This window comes from Corylus avellana, chromosome 1 (genome assembly GCF_965113065.1).
Source record: "Corylus avellana chromosome 1, dhCorAvel1.hap1.2, whole genome shotgun sequence".
Taxonomy (NCBI): Eukaryota; Viridiplantae; Streptophyta; class Magnoliopsida; order Fagales; family Betulaceae; genus Corylus; species Corylus avellana.
The window spans coordinates 11638975-11649280 of NC_142490.1; positions in this window are offsets into that span (position 1 = coordinate 11638975).

Genomic DNA, 10306 nt, shown 5'->3' on the forward strand with positions numbered 1-10306 from the left:
GGTAAAACATGTTAAAAAATAATTTTTTATTAAATATTTGTTACGAGGAATCGTAATTTTAGATTAAATTCGCGTTTTTTTCAAATAAGCACCTATTAATCTGTTTATAGAAATCGCATTTTTTTTTTTTCTATTTTAAATGGACAAAAATTTTCTCTAAACCAGTCTGAAGGAAATATCTTCCAACTCATTTAAAATAATGTTAAGTGTCTATAAACATTTAAAACGTTAGTTTAAGTTAGTAAACTACAATTAATGACCTTAAAAATTTAATGTACGTTTTAAATGTTTATAAACACTTCGCACTATTTTAAATGGGTTGAAAGATATTTCTTCTAGACTAGTTTGGAGGAAATTTTTGTCTATTTTAAATTAAGTGTTTTTTAAATCACAATGCTAAATACCTTATATTTTGTAATATTTTTAAAAAACGCAGATTATTCTTATAAAAGTACAATCTCAAACGCACCCTATGAAAATGAGGCCTAATATTTCACTTATTATCTGTGCCCCAGAAAAATCTACTGGTTTATAATTCTCGAAACCTAAAAAAGGTTCTTCAAATTTTATTTTTCAGAATTTTAATGCTATTTAATGTTTTTCATCGATATTAAAATTTGTATTGTGTAGTTGACATACTGAAAACATTGGCTTAGGGTCAAGGAGCTCGGCCCAAGTGGCGAGTCCTAATAAGCCAACAATCAGCCACTAAGATAACAACTAGGAAGAGGCGTAATGATAGCTTATTATTATTTGAAATTGTGTTTGAGGGACCTAAAAATATTTTTAATACTTAAAAAGTTCATTTGAAAAGAAAAAAAAATATATTCATTTAGTAAAAAAATTAAAAGCACTTTTAAGGGTCCAAAAAGCCTAAAAATGGCTAAAACGCACTTTTGGTAAAAGTTTAAAAATAAAGCTGTTGCCTAAAAGCTTTTTTTTTTACTTAAAAGCTCTACTTTTCAAGCACAATCCTAAACAACCTCTTAGTTGTCCCATTATTCTCGTATTCCATCACTCTTTTGTTGCACTTTTCTCCCAACTATTAATATTGATTAGACAAAAATAAACACCAATTATTTGTTAACTTAAGTACCGGAGTCATTTATGTTGTGAGAGCATCTCTAATAGGACTTTTAAACTAACTTTTAAGTTAAATTTAGTAATTTTGGTGCTCTAGCAGACCTTCTAGAATATTAATTTTTCTAAAATTTGCTACAGTGAACTTTCAAATATGAAAGTTCACTATAGAACCTTCTAAAAAAAAGTTGATTTTGAATGACTAAAATAGTCATCAACTGCTAGAGATGCTCTAACACTTTCCAAGTCGCTAATCTTATTCTCTCTCTACCTTGCAAGTATTTATTGCCTATGGTTGACCATACAAAACACTAAAGAGTAAAGACCACCATGGACCATATGGCATTATTACTTTTACTCTACATAACAGCAGCAATTAGCCTCTTCTTTTTCTTTTTCTGCCTTTTAAAACCATAAACTCATCTTTACTTTACTGATGTAAATTAAACCCAAAGCATTTTAACTAAAATAGACTTCATATGTTAATAAGTAGAGTCATTACATATCTTGTGGACAAAATATTGTTAATTATAATTACAACATTGTCGCATAGGGCAGTTACAATTGTTAGAACATTTTTTGGTCTAACAGTTTTCGATTGGTGTGATCTACACGTTCTTCACGTTCTTCAAAGTGTCATTGATCTTCGATCTTCACGCTTTTACAAGACAATAACCAATTAAGAAAACTCACCAGCGGGGTGCTAGTGAGTCTCACTTCGATGCTTAAGTTAACTATTTTAAGAAAAGTTTGCCCAATACACAATATTTAAGTCTAGGATTTATACATGGGGTAAGGGCATATTTATATGGTAGGATTCGGTCTTCTACTTCGACTTGCTCTAAAAGTCCTGAGAGTTGTGACCCATTATTCTTCTGGTCGGCTAGTAATTGTCCTGAAGTCCAAGATATAATATATCTGGTAGGCTAATGGAATAGAATTATTCTCAACAACAAATCAACAACTATGATTGTCTTTCTCAAACCCTACCTTCACCCAAAAGCTCCTACAAACCTCTAAGGGTTGTGGTGTAGGTGTTCATACGATTCCTTATTCTCCTCCATCGCAACTATATCTATAAAATTCAACAATTTTACATGTGAAAAATGATGAGTCTACAACCTAGTAAGTAAACACAATGAATGATATGTAATATGTCTCTGTTTTTATCAAAACTATAATTGACCTACATATTCAACGGTGTATTTGAAAAGGACATAGAAGAGAGATAAAAGAATAACAGGTCTGTAAGATCTAGAGTAATTTTAAAAGTCTCTCTTGTATTTCTCTAATGTCCCTCAAAAAATGATGTGCACCATTTGATCAAATTTTAACAATAATATATCACAAGCCCAATAACGATTTTAAAAGTTTCATTATTTTTAGAGGAATATAAGTGGGATTTTTAGCATTACTCCAAGATCTGAATTGAGGAAGATCTTTTTTTTTATTATTATTATTATTATTATTATTATTCATGCATCTCGTTTTTAAAATTATCATTGCATGATTGCATCAGTAGGATCCACACAGATTCAATAGTAAATTTTTTTTTTCTTAAGTGTATATATATATATATATATATATATATGAAAACAAAATAGAATTTCTCTTCTAATAATGGTGTGATACATTAAAATTGCATGGGGGCGAAGTCTACCTCGTCTTAATTACATAAAAATGGATAAAAGTAAATAAATTATCAGTGGCTGACGCACGTGTTACGCAGATTTTGACGTCAATTTGTAAATTTTTTTTTTTTTTCTATTCAACTTGTAAATCAATTATTGTTTGATATCATGAGTTAATGCATGAATCCCATCAGCTACTGTATTCTGGCAGGTCAAGATTAAGGTTCAGTAAATATCATGTTATTAATTCTGTCGGGCTTGGGAGTCCTTGTATTTGAACAAGCCAAGACTATATATATATATATATATATATATTGATCATCATATGCCATAACTTTTTCTTCCCTCAAGATTTACAAAACTAAGGAGAAATTAATAAATCAAAAATTTTCAGTAATTTATTATCCAAATTATTCGAGCAGTAACATAGTGACCGAGTCTAAATGCAATTTGGATAAGAATTTACATTTGGGAATGTTAGGTGTTTTTTTTTATGTTCTTTCATATATATATATATGAAACGATGTCGTATTACCATAGAAACGACATCATTTTGGTCTTTTTTTTTAAAAAAAAAATTCTTTTAAAAAACAGTTAGTGTTTATTAGAGTTACTAACCGCCTAGACAGTTAGGTTAACAATTAGTGAATTTTACTAACCGCCTAGACGGTTACAATAAGCGGTTTTAGCCAATAATTGTTAACTGCTTTTAACCTGTAATGGATATTATTTTCTAAAACTAAGTTAGAGAAATAAGAGCAACTTTTTTTTTATAAAGTAATATCCACTTAGGACTAGGAAAACACTTAACATTTCCTTTTATATCTAATTTCAAGTATTACATGAAAAAGTGAGATAGTCAAATTAAATTTGGACCCTCAAAAATTACAGCATTAGAGCCAAATCAATGAAATTTATTTACTCAAAGAGAGTCTATTCTATCGGGATGTAATAATATCAAATACAATCAAGACGTAAACATTATATCTTTAATTCAAATATTTTTAGTTTTTATAACAATGACTCTTCTCTATTAATTTCATAAAAATAGAACATGTTTCTCTAACAAAACAATATCATAACTACAATGAGAAATTTCTTCCATTTAAATTTGATCCAAGCTTTATTGAGATCTTTGAATTTCACTGTCCCAATCAATTTTCAGTTTTGCATCATATTTTGGCGAATTACGTCTCTAGCCGCTGCCCAATCCATTACAACTTTCTCAAATAAACAGTGATTTCCTAGCTTTTCCTTTGCTGCATCTACCATTAATGACAATTCTTTCATATGCTTCATAATTCATCCGCCATCGGTCAATTATTTGTTCCCAAAAAAGAACCAAAGAGAAAAGAAAAGATATATTAGAGATTTAAGATTGTTACTCGTAAGGTTTTGTATAAACAAACCCTTAGAAAATGACTAACTAAAATCTCTCTCTCTCTCTCAAAAAAAAAAAACCCTTCACTCTGTAGATCGCTAGTGAAAGCAAATCTAGAAAGAAAACAAATAGAAACTGCTACAGAGCTTGAGTATTAGCATACTCACAACTGTATTATTCAAAAAAAATGAAGAGTTGGGGAATCTTCCATCTTCCTAGAATGGTTCTATGACAGCTGCATTTTTAATTCAAATTAATGGTATGGACTTTTCTATTTGTTATAACCCAATGTCCACCCCCACCACCGAACCCCCCCACCCATCTTCTAACCCTCAACACCTTAGTCTCTAAAACTAACCGAGACAATGGCTCTAATGATTTTATCAATGAGTATGTTATCAAGAGAATAAAAATTATTTGATGTAAGGGTTATATTATTTTTTAATATTTTAAGTTGAAGTGTCTACTTCTTATTAAATTGTGGAAAACATCTAGTTTACCCATATCTTCATTGAAGTTATTATCATTAAAAATACTAGAACAGTGTGATTTCCTCCCAAATCATGGAACCAGAGTGCTTAGAGATAAGTCCCTCATGACTATCGGGGCTTGTTTGGAAAGACAATTCTTCCCAATTCTTCTCAACTAAATTTTGAATAATCTAAGTCAATAGTAATGTTTTTAAATAATAATAATAATAATTGAGTGCAATTTAGTGTATAGTAAGTAATGTCATAAAACTGGCTGACACAGGTTGGTTGAAATTAATGGCACCGATCCCCTCGTTATAGTTTTTCAAATAATCTCTGACGTTGAAAATGCCAAATTTAAATACCAAGTCAGGAGTGAAAACAACGAGGCTTCAGAGTAGTCCATTCTTGATAGCTAAGTGGACTTCATGTCGGGCGGATCCAGACTTTGTCACATTTGGGCAGCAAAGCTTATCAATTTCCCCATTAAAAGCCTTGATTTCTCATGTACGGCTTATCAGTTTGCAATTTGCATGCATTTAGGTTGTCCATTTTGCACTTTTTCTTTTTTTATATTCTTAATTTTTAAAATCATCATTGGATTTGTAGGTCCATGTGTGAAACTCACGTGAATCTTACGGTCTAATAGTAATTTTAAAAATTAGGAGAATGGAAGAGAGACCGGGAGAGAAAATGAATTGTTTTTCCTTTCTTTTTTTTTTCCTATGCAAAAAGAGTAGGAGGAGACGACAAATTGTTGCTACTTGATTTGTGTTATAATATATTGTGTGAGATTGGATATTATGAGACTGTATTAGCATTGATTATAATTGATAAAATCAAATCAAATTGAATAAATCTGATTTTATTTTATTTTTCGGACAAAGTTTTCCTCCAAATTAGGTTGCAGGAATTTCTTTCAACTTAGTCTATAAAAGTTATCCTCAACCCACTTAGAGAAAAACTTTTTCCTAATTAATCATGTCATTTTGTATCCTATTATAAAATTATCAAGCAAAATAAAAGCATAATGTAGCTCTTAGGGCTTTATCTTATGGATGAACCACGTAAAATATCTTGTGTTATTTATTTTATTATTTCCACATTTGATTTCCATAACATTATGATTTTCTTCAATTTGAGTGTGACCATAATAGCATCTACCTACTATAAACAAATGACAAGACGGGCTTAAACGGTAAGAAACCGAGAGCGCTCTCTCAAATTGTTCCAACTGATAGTATCTTAAAGACTAGTGATACATGCCATACTTGTGTCTCTCTTGTATCCACTCAAAATTGATATGACTTTTAAAATTATTATTGAACTTGTGATAGATCATTATTTGATTTTGATCTAATGACGATTTTAAAAGCAACATCAATTTTAGGTGGACACAACCGTCACACAAGAGAGACATAAGAATAACATCGACATTATTCTATTTTAAATTAAACTTTATTCGCTTCATCCATTCATCCTTTTCTTTTAATTATTAAAAAAAAAAAGGAATATTAGGCATCAAGTGAAATCAATAGGAAGCGAAAAATAGTAAATTACCCATAACTTTGTAAAACAAGAGTATGTTGATTTTACTCTCCCAAAATGAAAGTCTAGAGTCCAATCAATATTGGCTATGAGATTGGAGGATTTTTTTTTTTTTTTTTTTTCTGAGCATAAAGAATATAAGGATTAATGAACATGGGTATTGTTCTCTTAGCATCGAACCCTTGTGTGTTTTTTCCCTCACCAAATCACTTGAGAATAAGCCTCTTGCCACTGAGCTAACCCTCTGCTGGTGAAAGAATTTTGAGCACAAAAAAAAAAAAGTCTACATGCATCCTCAAACTATCATCAAATTTATCGTATCTCCTCAAACTACCATCAATTTGACCATATCCCCTCAAACTTTCAATTGAGACGATATCCCCAAAACTACTAAAAGAAAAAGAAAAAAAAAAAAAAAAACTAGAGGAAACTTTACAAAACCTCCTTTTATCTTCCATGCGTTTTGAAATTACCACCAAAAGTTTAAAAACTATCAATTTAATGTATCAAACTTTCAATTTTTCACAATGTCATCCCTTCGTTAAGATTTTACGTTAAATTCTGTCAAAATTCTCGAAATACCCATATTTTTTATTATAAAAAATAAAATAAAAATTTTCTAAGATTCAAGTGTTGGTTAGGATTTTAACGGAATTCGCAAAAATACGAGGAATGCTATAAGTCACTCCTGTGTCCCTCCAAGAATGATGTGGCTCTTAAAATCACCATTAAACTTGTGATTGATCATTACTAGATTTTAATCAAATTATGATTTTAAAAAGCACCTCATTTTTAGAAGAATACAAGAGTGACTTTTAGAATTACTTAAAAAATCTTTGCAACTTTTTTTTTTCTTTAAAAAGCGGGATATTTTGAGAATTTTGATAAAATTTAACAGAAAATTATAACGGATGGGGTCCATGGGAACATTGCAAAAAAATTGAAAGTTTGATATCATAAATTAAGAGTTTTGGAACTTTAAGAGGTAATTTCAAAACACGTAGAAGATAAGAAAGGTTTTGTGTAACTTCCAAAAATAAAATAAAAAAAACTATTATTTCCACTTGAGAAACTACTGAAGAACAGAGTTGACGACAACAAAGTTCCAAATCATGTTAAAAAGCTCTGCTGGTGGTTGAATCCTTGCAGGCTAAGTAAATTGATTTTCAGAAGCAAATGGGACATTTCTTAGCTGCCTTTCTTCTATTTTTCTTTCTTTCTTTCTTTGTTTTTTCTGAACAAAACAGAGAATCACATGGAGGAGGAATTCTCAGTCTCAGCTGCCTTTAATGTTAAAAGCCATATACGTTATCAGAGTTCTTGGAGCTTTTATCAGTTTATGGAAGGTTTGGTGAAGTGGCAATTGCAGCAATAATTTCCAAACATTTGCATAACTTTTGCTGCTGGTGGTTGAATGAATGGTCAATTTGAAGGGTCGCTGTTGTATCGATATTTTCACACTTATATAAAACAAATACATAGAATGGTCAATTGAAATAATTAATTGGGACATAAATCTTGGAAGATACATCCTTAAGACTTATAGGGTTTTTATATAAATATTGCAACATTAATAAATTTTGCAATGAATTTTTTCAAGCTCCCTTCCTCTCTACAATATAATATATATTAGAGACCGTGCTTATAAATAAATTGAGTTGTTCGTTAACAATTTAAACTCGACTCGTATAACCTCGACTTAAGGTAAATTAATTAAGCTTAAATAAAAATTTGAGCTTGTTTATTAAATGAATTCAACTTGTATAAGTTCATTTGATTCGTATGAAGCTCGCTGATTTGTATGAACTCGTATATATTTATTTTTTATTAGTTTTACAGTAACGTTTATATTAGAACATTTTAAATATTTAAAGAAATGAGAGAAAATCCCCTTCCTAGTGTGATGAATATAACTTGGGTACTTATTTATGTATGTTTGTTCATGAAGGTGATCAATATAGAAGAAGGTCAAAGGTTCTAAAGCTATTGCAGTGTATGTAAATGTGTCGTTTATCAGGGTTGCAAATTGGATCTTAAGAGGTACAATGGTTTTTTTATGTACACGTTTTGTAACCTAAGTTTTTCATAGTGAACATCTTTGGAGTTAGCCGGCTCTCGGAGTAATTTTACTTTTAAAGAGTTTTTCAAAGGATTTCTACTTCGTTACCAAAATTTTTATGTGTTAATTGATTTTATGTTTTGCTTAATTTTGGTATTGATATTTGTGGTGATTGATTTGGTTAATTGAGTTATTTCATAATTGGGGTCTAAATCACGATTTTTAGTAAGTGCTTTCGTCTTTATGCGATTAAACAAAATTCTAGGTTGTGTTTTGGAGGTATTTTTTTATTTTTGATTTGAAAAAAAGTGTTTCGCTATGACATAAATGTGAAAACTATTTTTGTGTTTTGAGGAGAGTTTTATATTTTTGGCTATTATTAATGTTTTTATTTTGAGAATAAAAAACAAAAAAAGAGAACAAATATTTTAACAAACACGACGTTAAATTATGTTACGCTCTTATCTTTTCTTATTGATCAGGGTATATCATAGGAGCGTGAACAGTGCTCAGCTCATTTGGTGAGCACTCTTCATTCACCAAATAATAAGAAAACGTTTTCCTCTCTCCTCTCGGTATACTAACTCGAATATACCAACCTATTCATTTCGTTTCGTTCCTTTCGTTTCATTTTTTAATTCACACATTGTTATTATTATTATTTTTTATTGCACTGTTCATTTTGGATATCTAGGGCTAGCGCGGGGCAGTGAAAAATATGACCGTTAGTAAAAGACGAATTTTCAAATGTATGATTGTTGGAGAAATAATAAAGAAATATTTTTAAAAAAGAATTTTTAAATGAAATAGTATATTAAATAGTTAAAATGATAAATGTAATGTAAATATTTTAAAAAAGTAAATAGTTAAAATAGAAAAATATAATTTTTTTTTTTTCGATTATAGTGATGCCTTACATAAAATAATAATAATAAAAAAAAAAAAGATAAATTGTGAGTGGGTGACGCACGTGTTACGTAGATTTTGACGTCAATTTAGCCTTATATAATAATTAAAAGCCGTAAAAATCAATTATTGTGAATACTTGAAATATCAGATAAAGATAATGAATATGTGTTCTGGCATTCTCTTAAATAAAAAAGGTAAAGCTTAAGGTTGAGTACATATCAAAGTTATTAATTCTGTCAGGGTTAGGAATCCACGTATATAATAAACAAGACAAGTTCATGCCTATTGGGAATATTGATGGGTCACGATCTACCATAATTAGTTGTTTAAATTGTTAATAATTTTATGAGAAAGTCTATGTAGCGTTTATGAGTTCGAATAAGTGATCAAACAGTTAAACATTTATTTTGACAGATAAATTTAAACAACTATAATGATGGGTGATCCAAATCTGTCAAAATTGGCTGACACATGTTGTCGAAAGATATCGATGTGTGTTGGCATTATTTTCTTACACATGTTTTATTCACCTGTTTTGTAAATTCATTATTAAATTTGATTTAGTGGTGAATTTACCCATATGCAAATATATATATATATATATATATATATATATATATATGATATTTAATAAACTCGCATACGACTGCCATATAACTATGACGATGTAGCCGTGAATATTAGACATTTTTTTTTTTTTTTTTTTACTAGCTCTTGTTAATTTAAGTGTTGATTTTTAGTGTCACGTCATCGTAGCTATATGGCAGTCGTATGAGAATCTACTTAAAAGCATTACCTGAAAAAAAAAATATAGGCTGTGTTTGGCAAAGGGCCGGACCGGACTGAACCCAAAAACCCAAAAAATTCTTCTCAAAATCAACCCTAACACTCTTACTTTTTACATCACATCAATCACTTTGTATTACTATTCAAATAAAAAAATCATTACAAACAATTTTTTTCATTTTTTTATACAAAACATTTTTACTTTTTTTTTTTTTTTCTCATATCAATCAAATCTGGTACAGTATCATTCCACTCCCTTTTTCTATTCCATTACCAAACACAGCTATAGTTTCTAGAGAATAAATTGGAAATGAATTGATTGATGTAATATAAAAGTAAAAGGAGTTTTGAAATTTTTATGAGAAAAAAGTAAAGAAGTTGTGTGATAATGTGAATGAAAATGACTTTTTTTTTTTTTTTTTTTTTGACATGTCCGCACAAG